The following is a 12,714-nucleotide window of genomic DNA, read 5'->3' as shown; positions in this document are numbered from 1 at the left end:
TTCAGTGAGCTTCCTAGATATAGTCAAAATATGAAAACAAAATTAATGGAATAGATCATTCACAGAGAGGTTTTCTTCAACTTTCCGCTTTTGAGCTTATTGCAAAATTTGTGAATGGTTGCTAATATCTGAATGGTTGCTATAATGTTCACATCAAGTCATCTGATGTGTCATTTAAAATTGAGTGTTTTAAACAAGGCATTAATTATTTTAGGAGCGGGGGAGTCAAGGTGAATTTAACTGAATAGGACATGAAGGATGCTGACAGATGAAGGAAATCCTCTGTATCTCCATGCTCTGTATCTAGGCATCTGGGTTACACAATGAGTGCATGTGAAAAATATGCCAAATAAAAACTGAAAATTCATGTACTTCATTGCCTATAAAGAATACATCAAAAAATGACCACGAAGAATGTACAGTGACAGGGAGATAAATTACTATATAATAAATATAAATTATAAAAGTCAATAAAAGTTCTGTGTGATAATTTATGGGAATAAAATTAATTTAAGATTAGATAGAGTTTAAAGCTCGACTATGTAATCATTATCTTATTAAATATGATAAATGGGTGAGATTTATACAACTTATTTTAAAAGAAATGCTAGTAATAATAATGATAATAATAACTATACTTAATAGGTTACTTTAATATATTAGAGTGTATATCAAATGACCAGTAAAATCTCCCTTTGAATAAAATAGGTTCTTTGATAGGTGCATGATAATTCTCATAATAGTGGAATTCATTATGACATATTCATACATTCATATAACATAATTTGATGAATTCAATTCCCATTTCTCCACCCTTCCTCTTCTCCTACCCTCTGCACTCCTTCCTCCACCCTGCTAATTTTCTGAATGCTTTTATGAGGTCCCCTTTTACCCTCTTTCCTCTCAAGCTTCTAGATATGAGAGAAAATATATACAACCTTGGACTTTCTGAGAGTATGTCTTATTCATTAAAATGATATGATCCAGTTCCATCCATTTTTCTGCAAATGATGTTTCATTCCTTCATTCCATTGTGTGTTTATACCACACATTTATCCATTCATCTTTTGTGGAGACAAGGCTAATTCCATAGTTTGGCTATTGTGAGAATTGCACTACTATAAACATGGGTACTCATGTATTGTGATAGAAAACTGACCTTAGTTCTTTAAGAAAAATACTGAGGAGTGATTTGGCTGGGTTGTAGGGAAGTTCTATAATCTTTAGAGGAAACTTTGAAGTGATATCCATTGTGATTATATAAATTTACAATTCCATTAACAGTATATGAGTTCCTTTCCCCTGTATTTTTACCAGCATTTATTATTGTTTATACTCCTGAAGATTGTCATTCTAACTGGAAAGAGATGAAATATCAGTATAAATTTGAACTATATTTCCCACATTGCTAAGGAAGTTGAATTTTTTTTTTATGTAATTGTTTTCCATTTGTATTTCTTTTGAGAATTTCTGTTTAGTTCATTTCATCATTTATGATTGGGTTATTATTTTTTGTTGTTAAGTGTTTCAGGTCCTTTTAATATTCTAAATAGTAATTCTCTGTCAGAAAAGTAGCAGGAAAAGATTTTCTCGCATCCTGTAGGCTTTCTCTTCATAATCTTAATTTCTTCTGTTGCTGTGTAGACACTCTTTAATTTGATGCCATCCCACTTATTGATTCCTTGCTTTATTTCTCAAGCTTTACGAGTCTTAGTGAGGAAGTCAGTGCCTGTACATACATGTTGCAGTGTGACCCCACATTTTCTTCTGGTTTAATTCCTAGCTCTTTGATCAATTTGAGTTGACTTTTTTTTGCTATGAGAGATGGTGTTTCATTCCTCCACTTACCGATATCTTGTTTTCCCAGCATCATTAGTTTAAAATACCATCTTTTCTCTAACATATGGTTTTAGCAACTTTGTCAAGGATCTGATGACTGTATCTGTGTGGGTTTGACTATAGGTTTTCTATTCTGTTCCACTGATCATTGTGCTCATTTGTATACCAGTAACATGAAGGTTTTGTTACTATAACTTAGAAGTGTAACTTGAGATTTGGTATTGTTCTTTTTTCTCAGAATTGCTTTGGCTATTTGGGAATCTTTTATCATTCCATATGAATTTTGGGAATCTTTTGTTATTGTTCTGTAAAGAATGTCATTGTTATTTTGATGGAAGTGCCACTGAATCTGTAGATCTCTTTTGGTCATACATCTATTTGAGGAATATTAATTCTGCCCATCCAAAAACATGGGAAGATTTTTCATCTTCTAGTGTCTGCTTCAATTTCTTTATTCAGTTTTCTATGATTTTTACTGTAGAAGATTTTCATCCATTGTTTGGATTTATTTCTCATTGATTCTTTTATTGTTGTTAAGCTATTGTGAATAGAATTCTTTTCCAGATTTCTATTTCTATATAAGGTATTGAAAAGTTATTGGTTTTTGTGTTGATTTGCATCCTGATACATTATTGGATTTGTTGATCAGTTCTAGAAGTCTTCTGGTGGAGCTATTTGAATCTCTTAAGTACAGGATCATGCTGTCTGCAAGCATTGATAATTGGACATTTTCCTCCTTTACTGTTTGTATTCCTTTTCTTTCCTTCTCTTACCTAATTACTGAGGCAAAATTTTCAAATACTTTAATAAATAGAAATTGTAAGAGTGGATATCTTTGTCTTATTCCTAATTTTAGAGAAAATTATTTCAGTTTTTTTTTTCTCATTTAGTACAATGACTGGGTTTGTTATATACAGGCTCTATGATATTGACATAAGTTCTTTCTATTCCTAATTTCTTCAGATTTGATTATTTTATTGTGAATGGGTGCTGAAATTCCATTAAAGGTTTTTCTGCATCTTTTAAAATACTCATGTGATTTCTCCTTGATTCTATTTATGTGGTGAATTACTTTTATGAATTTGCATATATTGAACCATCCTTGTAACTCTAAAATGAAATCAAATTGACCCTGATGCACAGTCATTTAAGTGTTGTTGAATATCTTATGACAACACTTTATTAAGGATTTATGCATTTTTATCATTGGGAATATTAATTTATGGTTTTCTTTTCTGTCCTTTTTTCTTTTTTTTAATCAGTGTGTAATAAGGACTTCATAGAATGAGTTTGGAAGTACAACCTCCCCTTCTATTTCATGGAATAATTAGAGGAATATTGATACCAGTTCCTTAAAGGTCTGGTAGAAATCAGCTGAGAACCAACTTATCTTTCTTGGAATGTTTTTTATTACCATTTCCTATCTTATTATTTGTCTAAGTATTCTATTTCCTTTTGGCTCAATTTTTGTAGGTCATGTATGTATAAAAATTTGTCAATTTCCCCTAGATTTTCCAATTTGTTAGAATATAAATTTTCAAAATACTCTGTACTCATCCTCTGGGTTTCTAGCATTTGTGTTATAATAGCTCCTTTTTCATCTCTAATTTTATTACTTTGGTGATTCTCTGTTTCTTTGGGTTAGATTGACTAGGGGTTTGTCAATCTTGTTTATCTTGTTGAAGATAAACTATTAAATTAATATTTTGATTTTTATCGCTCCATCTGGTATGATGAATTCCTCTTTTTCATTTATGCAAGGGTCCTTCATTGTCGCTGGCTCTTTGCGGTTCCAAAATCCATGAATATTTGTCACCGCTTGCAGCAACAACTTGCATGGGTCTTATGGGTGGTAGAGTGGAAACTGAGGCACTTCTATCTTTCTCTTTAGTGCACTGCTTTCTTGCTTGTTTATAGAGGATAGAGAAAATGAGGTTTACTTGCTTTGAGAGGAGAGAGAGAGAGACTTTGCTTATCAGAGAGAGAGACTTTGCTTATCAGAGAGAGAGACTTTGCTTAAGAGAGAAACTTACTACGCCTTAAAGTCCTGCATCCTTTGAACTAAGGGTACATCTACCTAAGGTGCCCTAGTGATGCATCTCAGTTCTTCGTTCTGCGATCTGCCTTCCGCCGCTGCCCCTACTTGCTGCTGTCCCGCATGTTTTTCCTTTCTTCTGGCTGCTGTTGCGTATGTCCCTACTGGCTACTGCTGCGTGTTTTTCCCTCTGGCTGCTGCTGCGCGTGTGTCTTTCTTCTCCTGCTTTTCTGTTAATGGCTGCTGTGTCTCTCTGTCTCACTCCGCCTACGCTTATATCACCTCCAGGAGGCGGAGAGCAGGGCCACGCCTCTTACGCAAAGATTAGGCAAGACCCTCGGAGCAGGCAATTAGTGCTCGAGAACACACGCGCATACATTGTGTGGGTGGTTGAGAAAAATCACCTGAGTGTGCTTATGTCAATTAACCTCCTCTCTGCCGATGTGATCAGGTGCCATCCCTGCGCCGCCAACATGGCACAGCCCCCAACACTTCATCGAGCTTTTCTTTCACTATAATGAGCTCTGAGCTGAGGATATTTCTAAACTTCAACTCATCTGATCAACATAATCAAAGAGCTAAGTTCTACCCCCAGTACCATGTTGATAGCTGAGGGTCTTCACCACTAAGAGTAGTAATTTAAGAGCAAATCATATCAATATATATAAAAGCATTATTACTTATGACATTTACACCTCTATTATTAGTCAGAGAGAAAAGTAGATGAAAAATAATATAGAATGTTGAAAATATTAAACATTAATGTTAATATACTAATATTGAGTTGAAAGAATGGATTAAATAGATATAAGCAATAGAAAATAAAAAGTATGTGGGAGGGAAGGGAAATAAAATATAAAATGAGAGAAAGAAGAACAAAAGAGAAGGGAAAGCATCAAGAGGATCAGATTAATTGAAAAAATGCATAAAATTAGGTATAACTGAAAACAAACATAATGTGGGAAGACACTAGAAATTAGTTTACCTTGAGCAGCTGAAGTGACAATAGTCCTAAAAGGATTCAATTTTCTTCTTGCTAGGGTTTTTAAAAGAGGTCCTTTTTCCAGAGTTTTGATTTTAAAATCTCCCGGCTTTGAGGATGTCCCTGTGATTCAAGTATTGTGAGTGTTCTTTGTTCTCAGCTCTGACATAAAGGTGCCAAACTTGTTAGGGGAATGTGAATGTTGGGCTCCACCCACTCCATGCCTAGCAACAACTGTTGATGGAGCATCTTCTGTTGCAGAGCAGAATTTACACTCAAAATGACTTTGTTATTTTGGCATAACTTGGCAGGAACATAACTTTAGCAGGGCTGCTGGTCAATCCCCTCACCTCTGTCATCTGAAATGCTCCACACTCATCCTTCTGAGAGCCTCAGGCTGTGTGCTGGGTCGGGCACAGGGAGGTTTGTGGAATGCAACTAGGCCCTTTACGTGGAGGAAGAGATGGCAACTTCGATCCATCCCAGTTCCACCCAGTCAGCCACGCTCCTTACGGCAGAGTTCAGACCACAGATTTCGAAAGAATATGTCCTTCACTCTTCACTCTTCACACTGCAGAATCATGGAACTACTGCAGCTCCCATGACTGCTCTGAACTACCTAGTCTACATCTGTATTAAAGTCTCACTCCTGTGCTCAGATTGACTCATAACCTGGGCACCCTCCAATCCAGTGAACAGTAAAGTCTAAGTGGTTATTGGGTCTTAGAACTCAGAAAGAAAGTTCACGAAGAATAAGAACAAAAATTGAGAGCCAAAAACTGAAAAGGCAAGGTAAACTGCAGGAATTTCTAGTCTCCTGCTCAGGAAGTCTAGTGTTTTCTTAAGCTGTTACTGCTACCCACTTTTACTAAATCTTCTAGAAAGTGCTGGACTCTCTCCCATGCTGGCTCACGCCATCGCATTTTATTATATTTTCTGCTGATTGTCCAGGTGCGGGACAGTGGCACCTGTGTTTCTTAAACTCATTGGGAGAATTTCTTTCTGCTTGTGAGTGGGGAGCATTCCCCTCCCCACTGAGCCACAGCACACCTGCACTCCTGCCCTCTACTCTTTTTTAATTTTCTTTCTATTCTAGAAACTGATATCTCTGGTTTTCACTTGGTGCTAGCTCTCTGAGTTACCCACTGCCATTTCCTCACAGTCTTCCTACTGCAATATGCTGCCCACTACCTGTTGTTTTTATTCAGTCTTGGGGAACAGCTGTGATATGCTATGTTCCTCCATTCTCCCCCTCCAATGTTCAACTAGGATCTTGATGAAGCAAATATTAGCTATTGTAAAGGGAAAAAGAGTAAAAAATACTTTCCTAATGTCTATTGAATTTTCGCTCCTTTAATGTGAAGATGAAAACACTATTCAGTAATTTGAAATAACATCCTGTGAACATGCACGGAACCCCTTTTTCCTGGAGAGGGATTACAAAGATAATATTTATGTTCAATGTGATTTGCACTTTTGTTTTTCAGGTTTCATTACCAAAATGAACTATATTTCATGATGTTTTAAGGAAAATAAAACATGAAACAGTTTAATTATCATAACAAGTAATTTCAGTGAATAAGGAAAAAATAATGAAATTAACTATATTCATAGGGTGTTAATTGTATTATAGATATTTCATACATATAACCACATTATAACTTATACAGTCTAACATATTATATTTGCTTCATGCAAAATCCTATCACATTAAAATATTTTCCATTTCATTTTTAAAGAACTGACAAAGTAGCAAATGATAACAGTAGTAATATTAACAATGGGTCTAGGAATGACATCTGAGTTTTCTGTACCACGACACCAAGCTACCTATTAAAAAAATAAAATAAAATCTTGCAAAAATAAAAGTTAAATGCTATAGTGATAGAAGAGGAAATAAAATGTAATGGCAAAAATCCGAATAGGATAATATATTTATAGACCAGAATAACAAAAATCAAAATAACATTATCTAGCATTTACAGAATTTATATCATGTGCAAACTAGTATTATAAGCAATTTCCACTGATGTATTAGCTCATATATTCCTCAAAGCAATAAGCGCGTCAGATAAATTATGTTTACATCTATTTTACACATGTGCATGCACATGGGCACAGACACACACATGCACACAGTGAGATCTACAGAGATGTTACTTCATGCTGTAAGAATCATGGGGCAAAGATAGGGACTGTACATTGAGATATGGAATTTTACATGGGAAAGTAAAGGAAGGTAGAGTGTGGATTGATAGAAAGAAGGAATGGATTGAAAAGTTTAGAGGTAGACTAATTTGAAAAGACAAATTAGATGGGAAAGATAAATTGAACTTATTAAGGAAAGAAAGACACAATAAATAGGTTTTTTCAATGGTAAAAATCATACTGATTAAAAATATTTCTTTGCCTTAAGTTGGTAATAATTTCCAATGGCATTGCATTTTATTTGGTTCATGCAAATAAAAGTAAAAAATCAATAAGCAGGAGACATATTCTTAAATTGTATCATTTAATCCTTTTCAACAAAATCTGGGTTATTTTGTCTGTATATTTAAAATATGGCTCAATATTTTCTCCTGTATTCATAGTCAATAATCTTTTACTAAACATTTAATAACTAAGTAATAATAAACCAGAGGATATAAAATGGAGATATTTAGTATTACACATTTTTCTACCTAAATATTTCTTCTTATTTTTCTGTAGTAGAATAGACTCTCATTTCCTATAAATACATGAAAATCACACAAGCTTGTTTCCAAACATAGATAACAATTTTTAACTTAATAACAATTTTTCAAATACTTTAAAATTAAGGAAAAAATAAAATCACACCAAAACATTTACAATGAATTGTGGAGAAGCTTTGTACACTGAGAAATCTTATTTATTTACCCAAGGGTTGGTAGACATAGCTGTTTTCTCTTTATTAAAATTGTTCATAGAAGTTCCACCTCCATTAACCCAGAGGTTTTATGTGATAGAGTTTTATAATATTTCCATCAGGACAGAATCTGTCATCTGGTCCTCTTTCCTGTTTTCTATGGGAATTTTTGTATGAAATGAAAGTAATTAATAGCTCATTGAGTATGAATGAAACAAGAAACATCCATGTTGGCTCAGGAGAATGGGCACAAAAATTGAATATTCTTTGTTTTGAACAAAATATTAGGACTAGCACAAAGTTAGTGTTATGCAAACCAGCTTTTAACTCCAAAATACCTTGGAAAGTTGCATAGATGTATAGAATCAATATCCATCATGGAAATTATAATTCATTTGATCTGAAATTGCAGCCCAAGAATGCATTCTTTTAACAATTTCTGCAGGTTACAACATTCTAAAATCTCATTAAGAAATGTGAGTTTATTATTGCTTATAAGAAGACTATGGTTGTTTAATAAATGTGATAGTTCTGTAATTCTACATAGACTTAATAACAAGCACAGGACGGTGTCTATTTTTCTTCAAGTAAGTCTAGGCTGCTATATAAAGCAATTCTGCAGATTTAGAAACAGAGAAATAAAATTGAAGAATTTCAAAGAACATGAGGAGGGCTTTGACTGCCCTAGGCTATGATAATGGATTCCTGCCAAGTTTATAAAAGAGAAGGCTATAAGAAATATCTTGGTAACACAAAAGGACTTCCTAAGAAGTTATGACTTGAGATAAACTTTAAAGATTCATGTGTAACACTTTCACCCTTTTGGAAGAGTCCAAGTCATTCTTTACTGGTATCTCATTTCCTGTAACATTTTTTCTGTACCCAGCATATTTGAAACAGTGTATTCAACTGGACATTTGAGTTGTTATTTAGTATAAGCAAAAATTGTAGTGAAAATCATAGAAGGGATTGAATATTTTTATTTGCATAATGATGCTGAGCAGTAAAAATAGGCTCTATCTTGGTTAGCTAGATATTGATTTTATTATAATTCTCTCTTTCTCTGACAAACACACACAATTTCATATATAAAGTGAGAATGCTGACAAACATACATTATTTTGATGTTGGCACAGATTTTTGTGAACAGAGTATTCTTTAAAGGAATTCTATAAATAGAAATACTATTAGTCTATTTAAACAGGATTCTAGTTGAGAAGGGCATTAATAGATCTAGAGAAATAAACTAACCTTTGAATTCTTAATTAGTCCCTATAATTTTTCATAAGCAACATCTGATATTTAATAAAAAATAACAAGAAAACAATTAGGAAAGAGGTCAAAATCAGGTAAAGTGGTAATGATGGAATCTAAACACAAGATAATGGTGCTGTAGGATAAGATATGTAACTATATATCTATATCACTATGCTAAGAATTTACCACGAAGAACTTTAATTAGATTATAGGGAGCTATAAATGAGAACAAAAAGAAAATATCTGAATTTAAACATACTTTGATTTTCTGTCTTAGTCCATTTGGGCTGCTGTACAAAATAATGGGTCGTTTATAAACAACTGAAGTTTATTTCTTACAATTTGCAGTGCAGGGAAGGAAGGCCCAGATGAAAGTGAATTCACTGGTAAATGCCTGAATTCTGGTTCATAGATGGTGCTTCTTTGCTATGTCCCCATGTGGCAGAAGTGAGTAAGGCAATTTTCTGCACCTTTTTCAATGAGGGCAATAATCCTACAAAGCCCTCATTGTCTAATCATGTCCCAAAGGCTCCACCTCCTAATATCGTCTCTCTGGGGATGACACTGCAACATATAAATTTGAGGAATACAAGATATCCCCCAAAAACCTCTTTTTAATGCAGGAATATTCAGAGGTAAAATGATTAGATTATGAGAGTTGCAAACTAATCCCCCCCTCCCGTTTGAATGAACTGACTACTGTGTGGTTACTGTAGGCAGATGGGGTGTGGTTGGAGGACACCGGTCATTGGGAGAGTGCTGCATCTTTTCTGAGCCCTCTTCCCCTTTCTCTCTCTCTACTTTCTTGCTGCCATAAGGGAAGCAGCTTTCCTCTGCCATGCCCCTCCCAGATAATGTTCTGCCTCACCTTGGACTCAGAGCAATGAACTTTGTTGGACTGAGAACTCTGATACCATGAACCAAAATTAACTTTTCTTCCAAGTTATCTGGCATTTTTGTCACAGTGGCAGAAAAAATGAATAAAACAGGGACACAAACTTGAGACCACAGCATTTATAAAAGACTCAGTAGACAAGTTTAACTGTAGGTTAGACAGTGATCAAATAGAATTTTTAAAAAATTCACATCAGAAGAAAATATTTAAATTGAAGGACAAAATGCTTGTGACTAAAAACAGAAAAAAACTCAAGGAATGTTTTCATTAGTTTGAAGAAAATATCAAATTCCAGTGGACAGGAATACTGGGAACTCCATGTCCAGGCATTAGCATTTATCCTTTGGTTAGCCAATCTGATCGCCCTGACTCTGCTTTTATAGTGTTGCTTCTTTGATCTTGCATGTTGGCTTTGTTAAGATTGAGCAATACATGCCTCGGGTTTTTTGGGATGAAAAATGCAACCCAGAATATCCACATCCTAATCCTGGAAACCTGGGAACATGTTATTTTACATTCAAAGAAACCTTTGCAGATGTGATTAAGTTTAGAATCTTGTGATAGGGAGATTATCCTGCTTTTTCTAGGTGGGCTCAATATAATCCCAATGACATTTATTAAAGAAAGAGAGAAAGTCAGGGAAGAGAAAAAATGACTGTCTTTGAAGATGGACAAAGCAACCTGGACTGAGGAAGGGTGGCATTGAGAAGCTGGGAAAAGCACAGATTCTCTAACTGAGAGCCCCTAGAAAGAGTAGCCCTGTAGACCCACTTTTAGACTATGACTGCCAGACAATAAGAGAATAAATTTGTGCTTTTAAGTAATTAAATTTGCAACCATTTGATATAGTAGCAATAGCAACAAAGGGTGGTATACAGTAATTTATGATATTTAGGGATTATTTCTTTTGCATTTGGTTATAATTGTTATTCATATAAAACTATATTTTGAGATTAATGTGTGTGTATTGAGGAACAAAGAATGAAAAATACAGTTTTACTACCCGGCATTCATTTCTATCCTGTTCTCCTTTGCTTTCCTCAATTTTAGAGATCAACAATTAAAACCCAACTTTCAGAAGGTAACTTCAGTGTTAGGAGTTTCTTAATGAGACAAGTCAGTCAAGTTTTCCAGAGATCATTTCTATTTTAGCACATTATATCTATGTAATCCCTCAAAACCAGACAAATCTGCAATGCCACCTTACGATTTTCATGGATCCTAGAGACTTCTACCTTTGTCAATTATATTCTCTTAAACAAGAGTACATAAACAGGAATGGATACCTGAAAGTTTAGGTATGCATGAACTTGAATAATAATATCCATTTTGTATTTTTATTTTCTTTATGCTCTAGTTGAAATGCAGTATAATTTAGGATTATGAATGCAGTAAACAAATAACATCCGTTGGTAATATCATGGCTTGTCACTTATAGAATCCACAGATATTTTCTATATTACAGTGGTAAATATTCAAACTATCCTTTCTGTTTATTACTTTTTAAATTTGTGGTAGTTCTTAGAAACAGAGGTAGATGTTAATATACAATTACAATAAGGAAAAGTACTATATCACAATTTTAAAATTTTGATATCTATGAAAATACGATGGATTTCCTTTGTAGTTTTAGGAGACATTTTTATTTGTTTGTTTTTGTTTTTTATTTTATATACAGAATTTTCAGAAGAAATCGACTTTGCCAAACTGCTGAAAGGTCTCTTGGACAAAAAGAGTAAGGAATACTTCCTTAAATGAAATTACTCTACTAAAAACAGAAACAGCAGGCAGGATCTGTTTGCATAACTGATGTGTCTGCCAGATCCAGAACTGATGGATTTTATACATTTTAATATAGATTACCTTTCTAGGTGAAATTGGTAGAAATATGTTAGAATGACAGATGTACAGTCTCGTACAAAGGAATAAATTAATGATAGATACATGCCCAAGGTTCTAAATGATGAACATATATATAGATCAGAAAGGCCCCAAAGGAGCATTGAAGGACAACAAATAAGACATAAGACCTGGTTTAATACAGTTAAAAGAAGGCTAAGGATCTCAGGAAACCATGGGTGATAAGAAAAAAATCATTTGGAAAGCAAATTTGTACAAATCATAAATGTTAGATTTTATTCCCCCAGAGGTGAAGAAGGTGAAGAAGAGGTGCCCTACTTAGAAGAAGTAAAATCTGTGAAGTTGGTTAAGACTTAGACCAAGTAAATAAAAGACCTGATTGCAGAAATCAGAAAATGAATACTCTAAAGAATGGGAATTCCCAAAATGAGATATACCCAGATCTTTTGGCACTAGAAGTTTGTCAAGTCTGAAGCACACAGGATTGTATAAAATGAGGGTGTATAAGATTTAGTTATTGATGTTTGGTATCAGTTTACTAAGATTACACTAACTTTCCCAGAACAAAAAATAAATAAATAAATAAGATTTGGAAAGTCAGAAGTCACAGGGAGTATGCAAGAAAAACTAGTTATGAGAAGCAAAGCATTGACTAAATTTGTAATGATCCTTTAATTACAATAGTAATAAAAGGGGTAATCAATTGTTTGCTGAAATATTTGGTCAGTAGAATGACAAGACTAGCAACTATTGCAAGTAAGATATCATACAAGGATTGCATGAACATATCAGCTAAAATTTCTTGAAAGCCAGAATAAATTATAGATAAATGTAATCTACATATTCTGAATTCAGGATGCATAGAATGTGGATCCATACTTTCATTGACACTCTCAGGAGATCTCCCACCAAAAAAGGAAACAATGTCTCACAAATTTGGATACAGTAGAAAAGCATGG

Source organism: Sciurus vulgaris, assembly GCF_902686455.1.
Source record: "Sciurus vulgaris genome assembly, chromosome: 15".
NCBI lineage: Eukaryota > Metazoa > Chordata > Mammalia > Rodentia > Sciuridae > Sciurus > Sciurus vulgaris.
The sequence above is the reverse complement of the archived record's forward strand: the minus strand, read 5'-3'. Positions refer to the sequence as shown.